Genomic DNA, 13,693 nt, shown 5'->3' with positions numbered 1-13,693 from the left:
TTCACAGATCAAATTCTGTTACTCACACACAACAGCATAGACGAACTGACTGACTGACTGACTTTCAGCCGGAAGCTTCAACAACAACCATAAGGCGAACAAACTCTCGGTAATATCACTTCTTTCACATCTCAATATCCGTTCAGATCTGTTTATATTATTGTATTCGAACTTTAATTCACAATATCCACAGCTAAAACCTCTTACTCTCTGTTATTATGTACCGATTTGTGCATCGGAATCAATTTAACTCGAGGATTAGTGTTCGCGCTAGGTTCTATGCTCGTTAATTACGTTTATAGGTCGGTTAGTTGATTAGGTATTTACTGTATGTTATTAATCGGTGATTTGTGCTTCGGAATCAGTTTAAGTTACCAATTAGTGTTTGCTCTAGGTTATATGCTCGTTAATCGTGTGGATAGATCGGTTGTAATCGTTATAGCTGATTAGGTGTTTACTGTTTGTTATTAATAGGTGATTTGTGCATCGGAATCAATTTAAGTCTCTAATTAATGTTTTCATAATGTGTTGATAGATCGGTTATAAACTTATAATAGTTATATTTAGTTAGGTATTTATTGTCTGTTAGTAATCGGTGATTTGTGCTTCGGAATCAATTTAACTCGCTAATTAGTGTTTTCATAATGTTATATGATCGTAAATTGCGTTTATAGATCGGTTAGTTGATTAGGTATATACTGACTGTTATTAATCAGTGATTGCATCGGAATCAATTTAACACACCAATCAGTGTTTGCATTAGGTTATATGCTTGTTAATTGTAAGGATAGATCGGTTATAATCAATATCGTTGATTAGTTATTTACTGTCTGTTATTAATTGGTGATTTGTGTATATGAATCTACAATCATTATAGTTGATTATTAATCGGTGCTTTGTACATTGGAATCAATTTAGCTCACTAATTAGTGTTTTCACAAGGTTTTATGCTTGTTAATTGCGTGGATAGATCAGTTGTAATCGTTATAGTTGCAGGTATTTACTTTCTGTTATTAATCGGCGATTTGTGATTCAAAACCAATTTAATTTACTAATTAGTGTTTGTGCCAGGTTATATGCTCGTCAATCGCGTTGTTAGATCTGTTATAATTGTTATAGTTGATTAAGTATCTACTGTTTGTTATTAATCGGTGATTTGTGCATCAGAATCAATTTAAGTTACTAATCAGTGTTTGCGCTAGGTTATATGCTCGTTAATTGTAAGGATAGATCGGTTATAATCGTTAAAGTTGATTAGGTATTTACTGTCTGTTATTAACTGGTGATTTGTGTATCGGAATCAGTTTAAGTCACTAATTAATGCTTTCATAAGGTTATATGCTCTTTAATTGTGTTGATAGATCGATTGTAATAGTTATAGTTAATTAGGTATTTATTGTCTGTCATTAATCAGTGATTTGTGCATCGGAATCAATTTAAGTTTAACCAAAGTTAGATGCTCGTTAGTTGTAAGGATTTATAGGTTAGAATCATTATAGTTGATTAGGTATTTACCTGGGTCAATTTTTATGATTTAAATTAGGTGTTGGTCATTATCGAATCGTGTGTGTGGGAATAGGTGGAGGTTTCTGTTGAATGCATAAGCGTGAGTGAGTTACTAGTTTCGTTTATTACCTAATTTTTGTGTATTACGTTTTTGAAGGTCTGAAAGGACGGCATGGATCACTGAGCTTGAGTGTGTTTAGTTGTGTGATTTAATTTATTTATCAGGCTACTGTTACTGATTTGGAGGAAAATCTATCATCAGAGTAAGCTCCCTGCTCCTTTAGTTATTTAATTTGTGTTAATTGTAGGACTGGAAAATGGGTCGGGTCAGGTCAGAACGGGTTAGGGTCAGAACGCGTCAAATAAAAACGGGCTGTTTTGGTTTGGGCCGGAATGGGTCCGGGCTGAAACGGATCTGGGTCGAAATGGGTTCGATCGGGGCGGGTCAGGGTCGTGGGTCGGAACGGGTTTCGGGTCGAAATGGGTTGTTTTTTAATTATTATTATTATTATTATTATTTGTTGTTTATTTTTTCATTCTTAAAAACATTGCTTCATTATCAATATCACTATTCAAAGGCTTAACTTGCTATTCAAAGCTATATATTTGCCAATATTATTCTCACGAGCATGGCTGCATGGCAGACGTAACAAGCTTATGGTGTACCAGCATCATAATACTGCAAAGTACAATTAGACCTCAAAAATAAAGAGTAAAGATTAAAAAAAATCATTTTTAACAGTAACAAATTGTTAAACTTGTCTGTTGCATAAATTGTAATTACATATCAAACTTGGGTATGAGTTGATCTTTCACGATAAAACAATGGCATTTTTTATAAGATAACAAAATCAAGAGCTAGCAAGTAAACAAATTGAATTGTCTTGAGCATTCCACTATCTTGCTAGTGTCTGACTGTGGTCAATCACCAAGTGGGCTCGGTCTTTATGTCAACTAAATTTGATGTACAGATGTACAATTCCATCTTTCTTTCCAAGTCTTCTTTGATCTCATTTTCAATGTAACCATCATCTCTCAATTTGATAAACTTTGTTCCTTTGACTTTGTAACCATCTCCATTTGTGCCATGTTTTGTGTTGTTTTATGTTTCCTTCCATGTGCCTTGGTTTCTTTGATCCAAAATGACTGTTTTCACCTTAGGAACGGGCTGTTGATTTCCTGTACATATCAAATAAGAAGACACCCACCCTGCCAAAGAAAAAAAAAACGCACACTACATGAATTGAAACACGAAGGAATTCACTTCACCACAGTAAGAAACCTGACTACACGCCAGATAATACAACACCTGACAGGAAGCCCAATTCACACCAACCCCGCCGCCGCATGTATGGTGAAGGGACCACCAAAACACATACACACCAAGAATCACCCATCCCAAGCAAAACCCCAGAGAGATACAAGTAGATGTTTCCGCAAATATAAACCAGAAATAACCAATTAGTCTTCGCCCAGAAGTAACCAATCGGATTCATCTTTTTAACGATTCCAGGTCTTGGTTAGCCAACCATCTGAATCTTAATGAGCTTCCATACATCTATTAGAGCATATGGAATTATGCAGAATGTGCAGTTAGTGTGTACATCATATCAAGACATAGAGGCTGATTGTTAGATTATAATCATGCTAAACATCTACATTTTTATATAATCTTTTCTGCTGTCATATTTTATGTCAACTTAAGTCTTGGTTGGCTTACATTTTTGTGGGATGTAGCTACAGAGTACAGATACAGTGATAACACACCAAAATCTATTATAAATGCATGCAAGGAAAGAATCCCATTATTAAACTGATCATTTGTTAATAAATGCTATATAAAATTTTGAAACTGAAATAGGTGAAATGTGGTTTTTGTGATACCTAGGGGTGCAAACGAGCCGAGTTGCTCGCGAACTACTTGAGCTTGGATCGATAAAAAGATTGAAACGAGCCCAAGTCGAGCTTTGGCTCGTTTAAGGTACTACACGAGCTCGCGCTTTAGAAAAAGAGCTCGAAACGAGCCAGGCTCCAACTCTTGTAAGTCAAAACGATTTGATCTAGAGCTCAGTTGAGCTTGGGCTCAGCTCGTTTACACCCCTGCAATACTGATATCAATATACATTGTGACCTGAATATGGACAAAAATCTTCATAAAATATCAAATAATTTGAATCAAAGCTACGTTCTAACACACCCTATTGTGTATTAGCATCAAAACAAATTAAAAACTACTTAAAACATCAAACTATCTGAACAATCAGTAATCATGGAGGAATATGCATTCTTCTTGATGTTTTGTCTCTTAATGCATTACCAATATTGTAGTTCTTATTCCTTCTAATGTATTGAGAGAGAAACAACTTTTTGATCAGCAGATGGTACGTTGCTACTGGATCAGTTTCCTTTTGTCATTTTCTTGTTTCTTGGGGGTTCTTCATGCAAGTATCGTGATGCTGACCCCTCATATAGGTAAACATGTATCTATAATTATTCTCCTGTACTGTTCCCAGTTGAATGGCTTCTCATCTTGATATTATATTGTTTCTTCATACAGGTCCTGCCTAAATGACTGTGAGATAACAGGATGTGTGGGTGAGATATGCTTTCCACACTGCAACTTTTCATCTGGTGGTGCATCGGTTGATGGCCCTTGGTACATGCAAGAACCACAGTATTTAAGGTGGAAACAATGGGATTGCCATAGTGATTGCAAGTATCATTGTATGGTCAATAGGGAAAACGAAAGAGCGGCATCTGGTTTTGAGCCTGTAAAATATCATGGCAAATGGCCCTTCAAACGAGTATTTGGGATTCAGGTTTGTTACGATAAACATTAATACTTTTTTGATCTTCCATTTTATTAACGTATTGTATTTTACTAGGAGCCTGCGTCTGTTGTATTTTCTGCACTCAACCTAGCAATGCATTTTCATGGGTGGTTATCTTTTTTCATCCTCTTACATTACAAGCTGCCAGTGAAACCAGATAAAAAGCCATACTATGATTATGCTGGTTTATGGCATCTATACGCGCTCCTAGCCCTGAATTCATGGTTTTGGAGTGCTGTTTTCCACAGTCGGTAAGTTTATATAGTTATATATCTTTTAAAATTACTACGAATGCCACTACTTTTGTACCAACTTACAAGGGCGGATACCATAGAAGAACTAACGTACTTTTTGTTTTTTTGGTAAAAGAGTGTTAATAATATTTTTCACATAAAAAGCAACAAACTTTCTGTTTTTTTTTATCAAAAAAGTCCCCTAACATGTTAAATTTGAAAGAAGAAAAATGTCTCTTGATTATGATCGGATGAAATCATGTAAACATTATTTGACAAATTGCATTATAATAGCCCACAGAAATCATTCGTTTATAACTTTCTAATGATTTTAAATATATACTAACCATTTCATATTTTGTAGTTTTTGTTTTATTTTGAGTTACATCATCGATGCTGATGTATTTTTATTTTATTGTTTTTTAAAGATTACTATTTTTTTTATCGTCAATTGGTTGAATTAAAAATGAAAAAGAAAAGACAAAACATTGAACGGACTTTCCCTTGCAACATGCCCAATTTTTAACATAACTCGTATCAATTCTTTCCTCAAGTGGTGTTAATTAGTAATAAAAAAAATAATTTTGTTCAAATTTAACATCTGGAGGGACTTAATGTCCAAAATATTACTAAATGACTCTTACGATAAAAAATACAGAAAGTATATTGATTTTTATAGCGTTTGCCCTATTTACAACTGTGACGATGTTACTTTTCAGTGGCTCTGGAAAGCAAAACATATAACACAATAAACTTATAATAAGTTTTATTGATATACAGTGATGTAGAATTGACAGAAAGACTAGACTACTTCTCTGCAATTGCATTACTCGGATACTCACTCATTGTAGCCATAATAAGAAGCTTCAACGTGAGGCTAGAAGCTGCACGAGTCATGGTTTCTGCTCCACTGCTTTCCTTCGTTACCACTCACATTTTATACCTCAACAACTACAAACTCGATTACGGTATTCTCCATAGTTCATACCTCCATTTTTTACCTGAAATTCTGATATGTTATTATAGGGTAAAGTTAAAATACAAAGGGAGACAAAAGTGAGAAGTGTGAGAAGGAATTCTGACCACACAAAAGAACCCCTTAAAAATAAATTCAAAAAAAATAATAAAAAACTCATAACTCAAAATATAAATAAAAAACGAAAAAAATTTAAAAACTAAAATGTTTCCGCCATCATTCCCGTTTAAAAAAAATAAAAAAATAAAAAAAATTGACGAAAAGACACAATGCCGAGATCAAAGACACAATGACGAAAATGAACAAAAGACGCAATTATAACTAAAAAAAGACACAATAGATCGCAAAATATAACACAATGCCGAACAAAATATAGCACAATGTTGAGTAATATAACACAATATAAAGAAAAAAAGACACAATGTGAAGGAAAAAAGACAACCAATGACGAAAATAAACACAAAACACGATGATAAACAAAAAGACACAATGACTTTTATAACTTACCATTATGTTTTTTTTTATGAGAACAAGAAAGACGGTGGAAACATGTTGTGTTTTTACTCTTTTCGTTTTTTTATTAAATTTTGAGTTGTGATTTATTTATTTATATTTTTTACTCTTTTTTAGGGTTTTTTTTTGTGTGGCTACAAATCCTTCTCATTTTAGAATAACTTGACCCTGTTATCATATGCAAATTTTTCTTGACCTTACTGGCTTCTTAATAACGATAACTAATAGGATGGAACATGAAAGTGTGCGTCGCAATGGGAGTTGCACAGCTATTAATCTGGGCAATATGGGGCGGAGTGAGTAATCATCCTTCGAGAAAGAAACTATGGTTTGTGATTGTGACGGGTGCGCTCGCAATGCTGTTAGAAATATACGATTTTCCTCCATACGAAGGATTTGTGGATGCACATGCTGCGTGGCATGCAACAACCATCCCGCTTACTTAGCTATGGTGGAGTTTCATAAAAGACGATGCCGAATTTAGAACATCTGCTCTACTCAACAAGGTAAAATAGCTTATTCGAAGAAATGTTGTTGAAGATTTATGTGTGTATTTTGTTTTAGAAGACTAGTTTCATTTCGTTTTGTTTTTGTTTTTGTTTTTGTTTTTGTTTCGTAACTTGTTTGTGCTAAGCTAAGAACAATTTATGATCGTTGGATTATAGATGGTATCACGGATTAAGTCGACACTACTGAAAACTACAGAGATTACGATGGACAGATTAAATGGGTTGATTATGATTACTCGTTACTCATCCTAACTGATGTATATCAGAGTTATTGATTAATAACATAATTGATCCACAACTAATGTTTTCAATTTATTTCAACCTGTATATCAGAATTTAGTGGATCAAACTCGTGCAACATTTGTTTTAACCGTTTCTTTTATATCCTCAATATGTCTTGCACAATCCAGTATAAAATATGTGCAACACATCGACTATGAAAATATCAGTTATCGCAAATCAGTTTATATTTTCGTTTTAGTTGTGCATCCGCGACGATGTTCGAGATATTATAAAACAACATTGAAAAAACTTTGTTTTCTAATTCAAGTTATCTCAGGTAGGTATGCGGATATCAAAATAATTCAAATGTAAGCGTACGATTTATCATTTGCCCAATGAGCGATAATGCAAATGTACGAATCTAATGAACTATGTAGAGCCCTCCAAACATTGTAGGTTAAATTCACACCACTTTTAAAGTTTTCAAGTCATATAATCACTTCTTTTTACCTTTTCTTTTCATATTTAAAACAATCGCATCTAATGGCCATACGAAGTATATGATTATACCGTTTTTGAAGAGTTGACCTTATGTTAAAAATGGATTAAACATTTCATGAGCCCAGTGGTTTAATTCACCATATGATATATGAATTACACGCAATATGATCTTATCAATAAATATGTTATTTTATCACAACTTAAAAGTCGTATTTTCTAAGAAAACAATTAAAAATATAAATAAGAATTCTAAGAACTATTAATACAGAATATATTTTATAAGTAAGAACTCAAGAACTATTGCATTTTGATTGTATCTTATGAATTAGTTTCAGACGAAACAATGGCATTGTAAGTGTATAATAAAATTATTATAAATAAACAAACTTCAAAATATATTGGTATTGTATATGTTTTGACTTTGTACAATGTTCTTAAAAAACTAATGGTATATTCAAAGTATGGTGTTTTTCTAAAAGAAAGTTAAAAATAATATATAATAATAAAAAAGAAGAAAACCAACAGCGATGAAGTTGGAAGAATGGACCACAAATAAACTTAATGATGTTGTCTATGAAAAAATACATCCATGCACATTATTAACCCCATTTCCTTTTGATCCATAATCAAATAAAGTCTTACTTTTTAAAAGCAAAAAGGTTTTCAAAGTACATTCAAGTTCATTTTATATGTTAGTAATTAAGTATCATTGTTGACATATGATTTTCATACGAAAAAGTGTTTTGATAAAAAAAAATTAAAAGAATTTCTAAAATCAAAAGAGTGATTGGGTTGAAAAAAAGTAAAGACTTTATAGTCATCTTTTTCTAAAAATAATTGCAAAAATTCGAACATTTATTTAAAAAAATTATTATTTTTTTATATAACTAAATTTACGACTTCGTTTTATGAATTACTCCGTATTAGTTATTTTAATTTTAATTATAAAATTTTGAGTTTAATCAGAAGTATCAATTAAGCGTAAATAGATAAATTTACAATATGTACAAATCGACGCTCTTTCAAAATAATCATTTTGAAACAGTTATTTTAAAATAGTATTCTACAGTCACACAACATTTCGTTGGCCTATTATCGTTACCTTATTGTTAGTAGTATTGTTTCTATTATTACTAGTTTAATGGGTAAGTGACAACTCTTGAAATATTATGTGTTTTTTGTTACTAGACGGGTGCCCGCGCGATGCAGCGGGAAATATATAATTTGGTAATCACGTAACAGATTTATGCATGTTTATTGTTGTCACACCCTCAAAATCCACTAACGGAGTTTTACCGTCAGAGGGTGTGAACTAACAGGATCAGAATCATTAGTTATAATCAAACCATAAAAACGTTTAAATGAAAATAAGTGCGGAAGCGTAGAAACCAAAAGACAAAAGTTACGTCACGCAGGACGACTTAAAAACCCAAGTAATAATAGTTAAAAACATGTTTGCATATCAGAATGTTCAAAAACCATGCATGATCCTATACCGCGCGCCCGCCTCGGCTACCTGAGAATAACATACTAAAAGTGTCAAAACGAGGTTGGTGAGTTCACAATTTTATATAAAATAAAGCGTTTAGCGTTTGCGTTCAGCGTTTTGCGTTCAGCGTTTTGCGTTACCAGATAGTGTTAAATCAATTATATATCGATAGGTAGCTAGCCTATACAACAAGTATTACTAAGTGTTCGACACCGAAGCTGACTGTTTATCAAGTGCCTTGTCACCAGGTCATTCAGACCATGGTACGTGTTAGCCAAAATTACACCCGCTCGACCTCCAGTCGAGTTTAGCGTTGGGTGGGGTTTGTCAAACCCAGTAGTACTACTCAACAGTGACTCGCTATTATCCAAATATTAACCGGTTCGATGTGTAGGACTTCAATTGTTTCGTTTGCCACTTAGCCTTTACAAGTGATATATAATCTACTAACAAAATCTTAAATGCGTTTTTCGGAGTATGTTATCTCCCCCAAGTGAAAAGCGTTTAAAATAGTTTAAAGGGGTAAGTGAAACTCACTGTTTGCGAAGAATTCCCAAAATAAATCACCAAAGGATGCGCGTCACAGAAAAACTCTCTCTAGCGTTCTAAAACAACAAAGAGATTTTTTCTAAGTGTCGGAACTATTATCGAGTCTCTAGACTCGGCACATAATACCTATGCACACAATATGTTTCGTGTTTCGTTTGTGAATCGTGTGTGACTTTAACAAGTACATTTGTGATACATTACATGTGTGAGCAATTATTTACGTGTCATGTATTAATAATGTAAATCACTAGCAATTACTCCCCGTGAGGGCAATTTGATCACACATAACAATTAACTAGCAATTATTCCCCGCAAGGGCAATTTGGTCAAAACACGACAATTAATTAGCAATCATTCCCCTCAAGGGCAATTTGATCAAAACACGACAAGTAGCTAGCAATTACCATGTTTCGTGCAACTTTTACAAAATTCAGCAACTAGTTTCTTAACTACAGAATTCTACTTGTAAAACTAGTCTATTCCACCGATCATAGCATCTCAATTAATTTACCAAAAATCATCACAAAAGCATGTATGTGTTAGGTTTCCAGAACAAATTTTTTTGTATTTTTATTCCATATATATTTTTCACAATGATCAATTTACCACAGCAAACTCATAACAGTCAAATTTATGCGCAACAGAATGTTATTTGAAATTCCCGTTAAACGAAAAATCCAACGAATGCAAGACCACTTGGGTTAGGTTCCTAACTCAACAAGTCAACTTCCAGAAGTGGAACCAACCCAATTGGTCTCGTAGTTCATGAGATATAACATTTACAAAACAACCTAACAGCAGGTCTAACAACTCAGCTTTGCACAACGTTTTTGTAAAATCATAAAGGTTAACTTTTACACGTCCAAAAATTGCAAATTTATATTCTTTAGAAACTAGACTCAACCTAGTTTACTGTAGTATCAATAATCTCAACCAATTTTCACATTTACACCCCATTACAGTCAATTGAACATCAACAACACAATTTGTCCAGAAACTGTTTGCAACAAAACTCAACCTATTAACTATCTATGGACCATAATCCGTTCATATGACCTTATAGACACCATAATCGTTATCCATACACATCAAATACACATTACATCCATGATTAGGGTTTTACTTGAACTCAAAATCAAGAAACAAACGATTAACATGCAATAACACCAATACTAGCTATCAATTCAACAATCAATACATCTTTCAATCAAAACAAGACATATGAACATCATGTATATAATTTTCAGATTCTAGGGTTTATAATTATACCTTCCAAAACACAAAAATAAGCAAGGGGAAGGTAGAAGATAACTAGAATCTGGTGTAGGATGCTTCAATTGTGAAAGATGAGATCAAACAATGGTAGTATGTGTGTGTATGAGGGCTGATCGCAAGGAGGGGGGGGGGGTAGGCTGCCGTCGGGTTTTGTGAGGGAAAGAGAGAGGGGAGTTAGGGTTTTATAATATTATTAATAATAATCATATTACATCTAGGTCCCTCCACTTTCAAATGTTACTTTTCTAGCTTAATTAACTAGTTCTAGCACATTGAGTTAACGTTTATAACAATGTTATCACATAACACATAAGTCTAACACATAATTATCACATAATTATTATTTTGACGTTTTTCGTTTATTCACCAATTGTTTGCGTCAACTCGTTTGCGTTTCGGTGCAATTCCCGAAAGACTACACATGTAGTAATTGTCAAGCGTCATTTAAACCCTAGTTTAAATGTAGTGAGGTGTGCGTCATAGATTCAATGATCTTAAGTTTGAATTGACGGAGTTGAGTTAACGGAGTTAACCTGAAATTGACGATTGTCACAATTGTTCTATTTGAAACAGTGAAATCGTTTGTTGGTATATGCAGATTAACCATTCTTATTTTAAACTCAATTTATTATCAAAATCGAAACCAGATCGTTGGTAATGATTCAGTTTGGTTGGTTTCAGTTTTCAACGATAAATACCATTACTAACGATGTGGCTCACATTTTAATTCAAAACCATCAAAAGCGGACCACAAACACCTATACATAACATGTTATTTTTATAACTTAAACAAACTATGACAATATCATACTCAAATTAAAGAGAAAAAAATGCTCGTTTTTATAGTGTGATTTTTTTAGAAAAATATTAACGTACGAAAAAGTTATGATCACTTAAACATTGTGGGAGAAGTTGGGTTAAAAGTGAAATTAAAAAGAGTAGATATATAAAAGATAGAGGTTGAATTTGTAACTATTTTTTACATTTGCGTAAAATTGGTTAAAGTAGAGGGACTAAAATTGTAACTATATTGATAAAATAAGAAATACACTTGATATTTGTGTTTCAAATGACCACTTTGTCCCTCTTTAAACTTGTACCATATGCTTAAAGTATTGTAAAACCCTTAAAATTATCGTCTTAATTTGCCCTTCACTCGTATATTATATATAGTAAAGATATTGTTTTATAATTTGTCGATAAAAGTCATTTTTCTAGTAGTGTTTATTAGTTATATTCTTCATGATTACAACTTTGAAACTCTTTTTGAGTACCCATGTTTTCTTTATGCTAAATTACACAAACAAAACAAAATTTTAAAGTAATTTACTATATTCTTTTTCAATATAATCTACTTTTATAAACATTAATCAATATCTAATATCTAAATGTATCTTATTTCGATGCGAAAAATGTAATAAATGAACCTTTGAACGTTAAAACGTTCTACGATAATATTGTAACACGTAAATGTTTCAAAATATTAACCATAAATTTTGATACAAAAGTGTTGCGAATTTGTTTATGGTGCCGTGAACTTTTTTATAAAAACAAAACACATCTTTAATAAAAAAAATAGTTACAACTTTCTTTTTCTTCTAGTATCGTGGTGTCGTAATCTCTTTAGACTACACGATTCATGTAATTTACCCTTTACCCGTTAACCAAAACCAAACCAAACCAAACCAATCCAAACCTTCGCTCTATTCAAAAGATGTGTGTCACCCATGGTTCTAGTCCTGACGATAAAAGAGTCAAAAGAGTTGTTTTTTGTGTGAGTCAAGTGAGAACTAGATGACCCACTACCCTTAGGCCTTTGGCCTTTTTGCACTTACTTGACTATAACTAAATAGAGACGAAACATTTAGCATAGTTGGACCACCATCATAAAGATATCATTACACCCATCACTCCCTCTTTCTCTACTTATTAAACATGTCTTTTAGGACTATCTTTTAAAAGGAGTAAAAGGAAACTTGCCTGTCTTTCTGTCATTTTTTATCATAGAAATAAAAGGTTAAAGCTATACAAATTTTTGTTCTTTATTACATGGACTCCATTTGCAAATCTGTAAGCACACAATTTAAGAAGAATCTGAATCTAGAACATAAAATTCTCACCTGCTAAAATTTGGAAAACTTGGATGAATGTAAAACAATCTATTAACATAAATAGTCATATATATATATATATATATATATATATATACACACTAGCTGAGTGCCCGCGCAATGCAGCGGGGTGTGCATGCAATTCGACATTGAACGTATAGTATGTGTCGGTACATACGTCATCTGATGACAGCGTGCACGTAGCCCGAAATTTTACATGTAACTTGTGCAAATCCAGTTGCGTGTAATCGAAGATTGAACACGCGTAACCGGCCTGGAATGCATGTTACTGACATTAAAACATGATTAACCAACACCACGCATGTAATTCATAACGATTACCGGTGCAGGGCGCTATGTTGAGCGCTTACCAAGATTTGGCTATGTGCGTTACGTGGTGCTGAACACGCGTTTATCGGCCCCGGTACATGTAAACAACGACATCTGCGTAACCGGTGACGAAAATCAAGAAGCAAACCCGAAATATACAGTAATTTCAAATAAATCACTTTTGTAAACCAACCCGTTTTGGTCCTAAACCCGTTCCGACTCGACATTGGTCTGACCTGGCCCCTATCTACTCAAACCCGAACCAAATTAACCATTTTTCTTGTATCGACTTGTTCTAACCCTAATCCACTTTTACAAATGACCCAAGCTCACCCGACTCGACCTGTTACCAGTTCTACACGGTAATCGCGTAAAATGTTAACTTTTTAAAACAAAAACACTATAGCAATACCATATTCAAATTAAAGAGAATAAAATACTCGTTTTTATGATGTAGTTATTTTAAGAAAAATGTTAACGTGTGAAAATATATGGCCGTTAAAAGGTCGAGGGGTAGTTGGTTTTGAATTATGGGGTATATGTGTAACTATTATCTAAATTTACAAAAAAGTAGTGAAGTTGAGAGATATTTTAAAGGAATGAAAAGACTTAATTACCCTTAATTTTTATATTTTTGATACATTATGT

At 33.1% G+C, this 13,693-nt stretch overlaps 1 pseudogene across 1 annotated transcript; it reads left to right on the top strand.

Annotated features, from left to right (window-relative positions):
- LOC143543364 (uncharacterized) lies at positions 1-6,880 on the top strand (annotated as a pseudogene). Its single transcript, XR_013137062.1, has 7 exons — positions 1-109; positions 1,664-1,769; positions 3,882-3,978; positions 4,064-4,325; positions 4,392-4,588; positions 5,351-5,538; positions 6,288-6,880. The product of XR_013137062.1 is annotated as an uncharacterized LOC143543364 (transcript).
- Positions 6,881-13,693: the final 6,813 nt, after the last annotated feature.

Source organism: Bidens hawaiensis, unplaced genomic scaffold (assembly GCF_021521415.1).
Source record: "Bidens hawaiensis isolate Kalapana, Puna unplaced genomic scaffold, B.hawaiensis_p1.1 tig00013117_1, whole genome shotgun sequence".
Taxonomy (NCBI): domain Eukaryota; kingdom Viridiplantae; phylum Streptophyta; class Magnoliopsida; order Asterales; family Asteraceae; genus Bidens; species Bidens hawaiensis.
The sequence above is the reverse complement of the archived record's forward strand: the minus strand, read 5'-3'. Positions and strand labels throughout refer to the sequence as shown.